The sequence below is a fragment of the Zonotrichia leucophrys genome, chromosome 4 (genome assembly GCF_028769735.1).
Source record: "Zonotrichia leucophrys gambelii isolate GWCS_2022_RI chromosome 4, RI_Zleu_2.0, whole genome shotgun sequence".
NCBI lineage: Eukaryota > Metazoa > Chordata > Aves > Passeriformes > Passerellidae > Zonotrichia > Zonotrichia leucophrys.
Window position 1 is genome coordinate 20,279,524 of NC_088173.1, and position 10,772 is coordinate 20,290,295.

Genomic DNA, 10,772 nt, shown 5'->3' on the forward strand with positions numbered 1-10,772 from the left:
CAAAGGCAAGCAATGTAAGTACAGGTGCTTGGCAATCTAATTTAAGTTATTCTTTGTTTCTTGAGTTACACAAATTACATTACAGCTTTTCAATCTCATGTTACAGTAATACTATATTGAAATATATTGTAAATTAAATTACTGCCATTTATTTAATTCAGGAAGTTCCATACTGGCAGAGCACATTGCAGAAGGGATCCAGGCTCAAAACCCAATTATGGAAGATGTTTAGAAAATTGTAAATTACTTAAATATTTTTAAGTAATTTTAAGTAATTCTATCATGTTGCTTATCCGGTTCACTTTAAAGAATCACTTAATTACCCTGAGAAAAAGTAAAAGGCAAATTTTCTAGAAAAAAAAGTCCCAGTAGCACTAATAGTTGTGTCATCTCAAAATAAACTACATTTAACATTGACCAGTAATTAATGTTATAGAGGTGAAGCTGTCTAGAGGTCCAGATCGACAATGTTTGCATTAGTTCTTTATAGAGTTATGTCACAAGACTGAAACTCGGGCTTCAGCTTTTGAGCTAAACTAGGTGTTTAAATGAATTTTCATAAGCCTCTGGGCTCTCAATTTGCCCTGAAATCAAAGAAACTTAGGGGCATATCTAAACTTTGAGTGTATTTTGACCATTGTTGCATTTTTTAATACACAAGGGCAACATTTTTATAAGCACTTAAATAAGTTAGAATTATAAATCCCATGACTTTAAACCCAGATGGGAACCAAAACATTTATGGTTTTTTGGCTTCTGAAAGGTCTTTCTATTCAAAGTAATTTCTGATTACAAGAACAGATCCTGCTGTCGGACTATAAGGTCACTGGTCCTTTATTTGAATTTATGCCTTATAACTGTAAGGATCTAGACCTTTCCAAAGGTGGAAGCAAAACATTTGTGTAAATTTGTGAATCTGAATACTATTACAATCACCAAACTGTTATACTCTGTTTATGATCAGAACCAGTAGAAATCATAATAAAAAGTTGCTTTATTCAAAACACACCTGGAAAAGTAATTCTAAGAGCTTTTTTATTGTCTTGTTAAAGTAATGATTTTCAGCCACTCTGTACACATGAAACATAGAAAATAGACATAATTTCTTAATGAAAAATGTAGTAAAAGGAAAGCAGATTGCTACCTGTGTACACACAATGTGAGATTTTTAATCTCCCATTTTAGGTCTCTCTTTGGCAATATTGTCTCACTGCCTCCTGAAAGAAAAGCTCTCAAGTGCCACTAGAGAACAATGCCAAATAACTTCACTCTCCCTGCCTCATGAGCAGAGCTGTCACTTCCCTCGGGGTGTCATTGTGGGGTCAATCCACCCTAAAGCAAAGCTTTACCTGCAGACAGCTCCCACCTCTGCCACCTGGAACAGTGGTGGTGGCTTATGGCTTCTGCTCCCTGTAGGAGCTGTGCCATTGGTACCTGGCAGCCTCCTTGGATCAAAGCATAATTTGAAGTTTCTCCAAGAAAAAGGAATTTTGAAACAGCCCAGCACCTTTTTCTATCATTCCCTGTGCCTTACTATTCCCCAGAAGCTGGGGAAACGCTGCAATTGCTTTATGCTGCATCCCCTGGGCTCTACATCTATATCTCACATCTGCCTCGTCAGCAAGAACAGCAGACCCATAATTCCTATTTGCATCCCTCTGTCCTCACTGTCTCTTTCCCTCTCTCCAGAGAGCCCATTTAATAGTGCAGAGCTCCTTTGATCTCTCTATTCCCAGCTTGAACAAAACAGCTGTAACTCTGCAACTGCATCTCCTGTTCCTCCAAGAGCACATCCACATCATTTTCCTGTCTCTCTTGTGAACATGTCTAGTCAGAGAAGATCAATATGTGAGACAGAATCACTTATAAGCTCATATACCATTACCATTTCCCCCCATAATCAATCCCAGAAGCAAAAGTCATGAAAGTCTGAGACAGAGCAGTGGAGAGAACCAGTTCTTACAAACTCAGCCTCACTTTATATTAATGAGGCATTCTGGCTTTGTTAACTTTGGCTGTGAAAGGACATTGTTGTATAAAAGCCTCTGAAAGATCCAGCCAGAGCCAATGCCTTGCACTAGTGTGCAAAATCTTTATCACATGCCTTTATTTCATAAAGATGCATCTGTGCACACAATGATAAAGGTGGAAATACAATTAGAAAGCAGGGTCTTTGGCATAGATTTAAGTGAACCCTCATATGACTTGAAGAGGTCAGCAGGTGGTGGCTCTATGTGAGTGACATCTATGATTATCTGTTTAAAATGTCTTTGGTAGGGAAGGATAAAAAAGAAAACACTCAATGAATAGAGTGTCCTGCATTTGTTTGTTATTTGGAAGTACCAGAAGTAAGGAACTCAGCTTCTGACCAATAGGCTGAAAACTTGTTTGCTACTTGGGGAAAAAATAAAACAAGAAAATGAAAGAAAAGAGACCAGTTGCTGTATATCACCAATTTGCTCTCTTTCAGACATCAGAATATTATTAATTTTGTGTGAATGAAGTTTAATCATCATGACAACACTAAGGTCTAGAAAGAAGTACACATGCAAAATTTGTGAAGATGAATATAATACAAACAGGATATTTATATAATGCTTTTAAACCATAAAAGTCCATTTTTGATAAATATCCCTGTCTCCTGTAGTCATTTATTTCCTACAAGAATTGTTTACCTAAAGTTCACTGTAAACCTCAAAAAAGCAGAGAAATTAGTTGAAATCTCTTCTGATTAAAATAATATTATTTTTAAAATGTTTTTTCTCCAAGGGAAAGATAAACAGTTTCCCAAATGAATACCTTCCCCCCCACCAGCATAATGTACTAACTCCCATGGAGAATTAAACTCAGGACCTTCAGAACAGATGGCAAAGGCCTTATCTGCTTTCCTATCACAGCATGAGGCAATATAGGTTTGCCTGATAATGCACTCACAATGAGAAAAAGGTTTATTGACCCCTCTTAATATATTTACACCCACCAAACAAATGGGTTTTTTTTAAATTTAATCTAGAAGTTTTGACTTTTGCAAGTCAAGTTAATTTGCAAAATCTATGCCAAGTATTAAACCTGAGATACTAAAGAAACTGTTTTCATTTTAGTGCTATTCCAGCTGTACATTTTGTCAAATCTCTGGCACATTTTATTCTCTGTCTTTTAATTAAAGACAGTTAATTTTCATAATTTATTTTAATAACTTCAGTGATAAATTTTCTATTCATTTCACATCTTCCTTCCACATTTGTCCTTAAATTATACCATAGCTTTGACACTGCTTTGGCCTGTGCTATATAATGAGCTCATAGTGGTTTAGCAGACAAGTAAGCTCAGTTCTGACACTGCATGAGTCCTTTTGCTCTATCCATTTGTCAGCTGCCCACCTACAAAATTCTTACAGCAAAAAAACCCCAATAAAATATTTCCTCTAAACTATGAAAAATATGTAGGCATCAGACAAAAACCAGCTGCTCTCCTGAAGTCCTTTTCTTTTTCACTAAGCAGTCTATGCCTAGTTAATATTCAATTCCTGAAAGTTTCAGCTTTTATTTGAATTCAACAGTCATAAAATTTGACACTGTTTTGCATATTATTGTGTTAGTCAAGGTTATATTAAAAATTATTTTCAATTTTTAGTGGTTTGAAAATGCAACAAAATTAAGTTTAGGGTGATCTGTAAACAAGGGAAAAAAATGGTGAAAATGTTTTGAAGTAGGGAATAAAAATCAGCACCTGATGGAAGCAGATCTGATAGCCATTGGGGTGGTGAAGGATATGTTGATGGACTCCCTATGGTTTCTTCTAAAAAGATATTTATTTACACAGTTGTTTCTTTTCTTAGGATCCCTGTTGGAAGGAACAGGGAACCAGAAAGATACACACCTTCTTTAAAAGGAAAAGAAAAAGAAAGACAAAATAAACTATCGAAATGTTGACTCACTATTACTTCTAAACCCAGTATTTTTGCTGTTTGGATTACAGCAATAGAAGCTGAGGTTACAAAGCTTGTCTTAATTAACTCACACATGTTCTTTCACAGAATGGTAACTACAATGGGACAATCCAGCCGTTTACCAACAAATGAACAAAACTTACAGAAGTGTACATGAATAGGTGAGACTGACTATGGTTATAATCTCCCCATAGAAACATTGTCAGCGCAACAAAATAATTCTGTCATTATCTGGAAAGAGATGAAGGTCTTGCTTACCTGTAGAAATACTATTGTTCTTCTTATGACCTAGATAGCTCAGAGTTCCCTGCAGCTACCCTGACTCTGTACCAAACAATATCCATGTCTCCTTCCTACACTGCTGTTGTACTGACATATCCTGGCTGCAAGGAGCCCTGCCTTTGTCACAGGTGATGGAATCCTCACTACTTCCTTGTACAGTCAGTGGGATTTCACACTCCATTAGAGGCTAACATGCACACTTACACAAGGAGTAAAGACTGAGCAAAGCACAGTAATACCAAAAGCTAAAGCATGTCCCAAAAGAGGTTTCTGTAAGTGCCTTTTATCAAAGTGTTCAATGCTCACGCATTCTTTAGAATCAGCAATTTAATTCCGGAGTTTATTAACATGGTTTTGTCCTGATTAATATGGTTTTTAGTTTTAAGAACTAAATACCTTGAAAATACTAAGCAGTTTAGCAAAATATCTTTAGCCAGCTGTTGCAGTCATCTACCTCTAGGAAAATGTAGTGTTTCCACATTACCTAAACACCTTGATTGGACTGAGCAAAGGCGTCTGGAAAACAGTTAGCAAAGCTGCTGAGGAAAGGAGGCTTTCAGCCCACGTCTTACCTTATTGCTTCTGGGAGAATATTTTTCTAGTGTTTGGTGCTTGGGTGCAATCTGTGAGGAAAGTAATAAAAAAGGGAAAGGAAAAGTGGAAAAAAAAGAGAAAGAAAGGTAGAAGTTCAAACAGTATCATAAACAGCAGCCTGCCACATTGCTAGTTTTTCAAATATTTTTAGAGTATCTGTGATGATTTATGATTAATATCTTTACATGGGAAAAAGTATTAGCACAGACTGCCTACATGGTACATCCAGGCAAAGCAAAGTTATTTTTAGTTAAGACATAATTTTTATATCTTGCTATTTGGATGATTGTCCTCTTTGGTCTTTGTATTAGTGTTTGGTCCACCCTAAATACTACAAGTATTTTCCTCTTTGTGAAGTTTCTATTGTGTTCTTCCACAATAGAAAGGAAATGGGGGAAGAAAGAGAAAGAAGGCTGGCCACAAGGCTGACCACAATGGGACTGGCCATGCTTTCAGTTGAGACACTAACACTTAGAGATGGAAAACTTCTTGGCAAGATTATTTCCCCTTGTGTAATTTCAAAATGGAAGTTCTTGAGTATATCTCTTGTATATGTACTAGAGGGGGTGATATTGAGGAAAAAGAAAAGAAAATATTTCGCAAGTAACAAAACCCTACTTTCAAAGCATGCATGCATGTTCATTAGCAGAACAGTGGAATCTTTAACATCTCTAACCAATATTTTATAATACTCCTTAATTTTTTGCCCTGCATGCACAGATTTTGTTTGACAGTTCCAAATTCTGACTCTGTATTTTCCTAACTTCACCAGAGGAGAGCCTTAATACATACTTGCTTCTTCCTCTGAACATTATTTTCTCACTTCTTTTAAACATTAAGAAATTGCCTCCAATTATAAAGATTCTATAATACAGATTAAAAAGAAAAAAACACCATTAGAAAATTGCAGAATTGAAGGCCAGAATGACTCTTCAGCTCTTTCAAAACTATGTATTCATCCTCCTTGGTTTTTTCCCTTGTGATCAGAAACCACCATAGGAAAGCATCCTCAGGTAATATATGCTCCTTGTAGCTAAATTAAACTTGCCTTCTCTTTTCATCTTTTGTAAATGCAGCAAAAGGTTACCAGAAAACCTGTTCAGTAAATACAACTATAAATACTTTTACAGCCCTGTAACATGAGCACCTTCACTGCACTGCCTGGTGAGGGATGCACTGGGGCCGGCAGGGGTGCAGCCTCACACAGGACACCAGAGTCAGACAGTCAAGAACAGAAAATTGGATTTTTACAACCCATTGGTATCTCACCACCACCTTCTTCCAGGTGAGCAAAACTGGCAAGTGAGCTATTCAGGATTAGATCTGTAGCATGGTGCAAGTAAAATTGTTCTGCTGGTGACTGAGTTTTCCTCAGGAACATGTTCAAAATGACAAAGAAGAAAAAGGAAGCACATTGAGGCCAAGCACCAGTCTTGAACAGTTGCACAGCTGACACAACAGTATGCTCAAGGGGAAAATGGTTTAGACAGGAGGCTCTCCAGCATGCAGCAACAGGCCAGATCTGTCTGCAATAAAGGCTCTGGAGCATCCATATGGCTAAGAAATGAAAATTATTATAATGACAAATACATATTCTCTTTCACTTATGGGCATAGTAAAGGACAGCAAGAAATGAGGAGGCTTATTTCATTTTATAGCTTAAAAAAGTCATTTTACAAGTCCATGTAACTGGACAATACTAGCACTCTGTGAGTGAAAGCATCTGGAATACAATGAAACTTGTAATATTATTAAAACTTGTGCTAATTACTGCATAAATTGTGATACTATTCTTATGACTGCCTGAGTAAAATTTTTATAGTTATTCTTGAAAGCACTTTGCATCAGAAACATTTCTCTTCCTTATCCACAAATTTTACAGATACATCAGTTTTGCAGATGAAATCTGAGAACTTAAACTGCATTAAATCAGTAACATGCCAAATATCTATTTGTCATTTTGATTATGTCATGGTTAGTAAGTACAATGTTTCTAGACCCTATTGTGTTTATTAAAAGTACTTTTACTTCAAATGGAATTCTCTTCCTTCCCTTTATCTACTTATATTATCCAAATGCCATGAATTCAATGAAGTTGACCTTTAATATATATATGTCTTACTCATCTAAAAGCCTCAGAATCTGCTCAGCTGTAAGGTATTTTTGGAAAATAAGAGGCTTCATCAGAGCCTGGCATAACTATCATCCAGGAAGCTACTCCTTTTGTATGTTCCATTCTTTTAATAGAGAATAAATAAAATGTATCAAGCTAACAGTTGCTGAATGGAACAAATGAAACATCTGCCTTTGTGACAGAATTATATTTTTAGAAGTTGTGTCTTCAGCATTGTTTTCTGTGGCAATAACAGACTTGGCTGAAAAGGGGAGAAGGATATGGGTTGATCACCTCTAGGGTGATCAGCAGCCTGGCCAATCAACAAACCACTTGAGGCCCCTGCTATGCTTTTTAATTAGAAGGACACCAGTAACTTTGGGGCATGGTTACTATTTCTCCTCCTCCTCCTCTTAGAACAGCTGTGAGGAGGCTTATTTTAAGGACCCAGTCCCACAGAAACCAAAGACAAAGCAAAAACTTGATTTTCTTTTTCTTTCTTACTTTTTTTCATGTGGACCACTGTGCTCATTCTCCAAGTATCTAAGAATGCCAGGGATATAAGAAATAGTAAATTTTTTTTCTGATCAAAGAAATCAGAATCAGATCACTTTTTTCCAGTCAAGTGAAAGTGAGAACTCAGCTCTAATCAAGTTTTTTAAGGGAGAACAGAATATCATGTGTCCACAACAGATACAATATTTCTTTTTCAATTATATTTATGAATGGCCTCTGCTCCATGTATTAGAGTACTCCCCACAGATCAAACCCCCAATCATGTATATGTCTCTGTCAATTTCTCTCACTGTTTACAATTCTCCCCATAAGTGAGGAAGGTTGTATTATTTTTAGTCTGCAGAGGATCACTCTCCCACAGATGCTGTTATCTCAAAAGTTATGTAGATTATGGGCTGCATTTTCACATTAAAAAATAAGTTGAATATCTGATCACCTGTCTGCATCATCTGTAATCAAAAATTTCTTGAAGCTAAGATCTCAACTCTAATAGTTTATCAAAAACCAAAGTGAAATGTACCTCAGTTTTTGTGAGTGTTTATTGTGAGAGCTCTAGCTTTTACTACCCAAAAGCAACTTAGTGAACAAATTTTCCCCAAATCTGAACTACTTTATCATAGTCTTCATAAAGACTCCAAAACAATATTTTGACTGAGTTGCTCTACAATGCAACTGCTGACCAAATTATGCCAGGCCATTATTTCATATGGGCAATAGAAATGAATGTGTGACTCTCCTTTTGGTTGACTTCTAAAATCTCCAAGATGAACATGTTAATAATTAAAATATTACCTTTTTTAGGTCCTCTACAACTGTGGTACAAGTCCAACTGTCCTGGAAAGGTATATGTGACTCACACCACAGCTGCTGGCTCACAGCAGGGATTTTCTCCTCTTGAAGTTCATTTCCAGGACCAGATTAAGAAGCAGTAGCCTACAACAGGGAGATTTGCTATCCCTATTCCCAGTCATTCTGCTTCTCTGCACTTTGCTGTAACTTTATAGAGAATAAAAATAAAAAATCATATAAACATATAGAATCACAGAATGGCCTGAGTTGGATGGGACCTTAGAGATCACCTAGTTCCAACCCTCCACACCTGTGGAGAGGGATGCTGCTCACTAGGTCATAAAATAAAATACATCATAAAAATAAAAACTGAGAAGTACATTATGTTAGCAGTTGTTGGCTCAGTGGGCTCTTCAGTGGATACACTGAATAGACAGAATCTCTTAAAAATTTATTATTCCCTGAAAATGTTGGGTTTTGTGCATGCAGCATACTGTAATCAATCCAAGCCACTTCAATGTTTATTGTGTTAGCTATAATGATATGACAAGCAAAGTGCAAGTCCATTGTACACTAGCAGTTCACAGCCAGTATTGGTTATCTCAGAACGAGAGAGCTGTGTCTGGAAAGCCTGCATGAGGGGAAACAAACATCTCTAATACAACTTTTGGCAATGAATTTAATATGGAAATGCATTCTAAATTGCATTTATAATGATGGAAATTCCTGCTCACAATGACATATTGTGCAGAGAAGCACATATTCCAGCTGCCTGGGCAACATGAGGACTCTCCATGTTGAGCAGAGTGGAAGGTCATACTCCAGCTCCTTTCTGCAGCCAGGAGCCAGGCTGTTGTGCACCAACTTTGATGAAACATAGCAAATTTGTTTTGTTTTGTTTGTTTTATTTGACAAAAATAAAGGCAAAGTTGTTCTGTGGGGTCCCATCACATGGGATTTTTCAGAGTTACCTGTGTAAAATCTTCTTTTATTGTGAGAGTGAGCCACTGAGGCATGAGCTCAGGATTAGTTTTGGCATTCAGGGAGAGGACAGAGCTTTTTGCAGCAGTACGTGGCCAGGTAGGCCTGGTGGCTAAGGATGGGCTGCTGACAGGTAACTGAAGGCTCAGACACGTCTGCACTGACAGCTGAGCTGAAACACTGAGGGAGAAGGCAAAGCAAGGTTACTGCAAGAGGTGAAAGGGCTCGTCTACGCACCCCAGCAGAGCGAGTCAAGAGCACAGCCCAAGGGCAGGCAAGGGGGAAAATAGGCACAACACTGGGAACTGCTAAAGAAGTGTACATGAGCATGAAGCAAAGCCAGCCCAGTGGGCCACAGCAGGAGCTGGATAGAAATGGACCCTACACATGGGGCTACAGGTGACAGAACAGGGGGCACAGCCCAAGACATTTGCCAGGTGACCCCCGGTGTCTGCCTGTCAGTGCTGTGGCTTTGGGGCAGAAGCCTTTGTTAACTGGGGGTTTTGGAGCCGCAGTAACTATTAGCTTTTGCCCAGTTTTTTCCTTCCTCATGCGCATAGAGACTTGTCACAAAGTGACACTGTTAGAACAGTGTTGCAGAAAAGCAGTCAGAAGTTGGAGCTTCTCACTGACTGCAATTCACTGTAATTTCATATACTGTAAAATACAAAACTTACAATCACCAAGTCTCATACCTAAGTACAGATAATATCTTTGAGAAATGTCATTATAAATTTAAAAAGTCTCTTATAAGCAAAAACTGGGATCATATAACATTGCCTCTGGAGTTGCACAGGATATAAACACACAGATAGTATTTTCTTATGTGTGTATATGGCAGTTCTTTGTATTCTATTTCTATGACTGAAATTTCTTTTATAGCAATATTGTTTCCATCTGTCTTTCTATCTACTAATCTAAAATAACTGCTATTTTGAAATTATTTTTCAGTAAACTATAATATTTCCAAAGGCTAGAACTTGAATATTTCATAACCATTACACAATAGTGCCATACACACACAATTCACTGAAGAGATTTGATAGACATCACAGCTATAAAATTCATACCCCTTACTTATTAGTGGGTCAGCTTATTCTTTGACACCCTGCCGAGCTTCTCAGGCTATGTGTTTATATATAGATCTTCCTTTTGTATCCAGCTCAGTCTCCCATACAGTAGCAAAGCAGACAGATAAAGCTGGTGTATCTTTCAAAACAACAATGGAAATAGCACTATATAGAACTGGGTTTCTGCATTCATCCCGGAAAGCTCAACGAGAAATAGTCAATTTTCAATAATGCCATTGGGTTCCTACTCAATCTATGCAGCTGCATGAAATCTGTGTGAATTGCCTGAAGCAGCAAAATCTGCTTCAACCTCCTATTCAACCTCCATTTTTAATTTGGATTCTTTCAACCCTGAATTTGTGAACTGTAGTGCTATCTTCATTTCATCAAGTCTCATATTTTATCATTATAGAGTTCCAAGCTCTTGAGACACACAGTTTCATTTCCAGATTAATTGAGAAAAAGAAATTACTAGGAC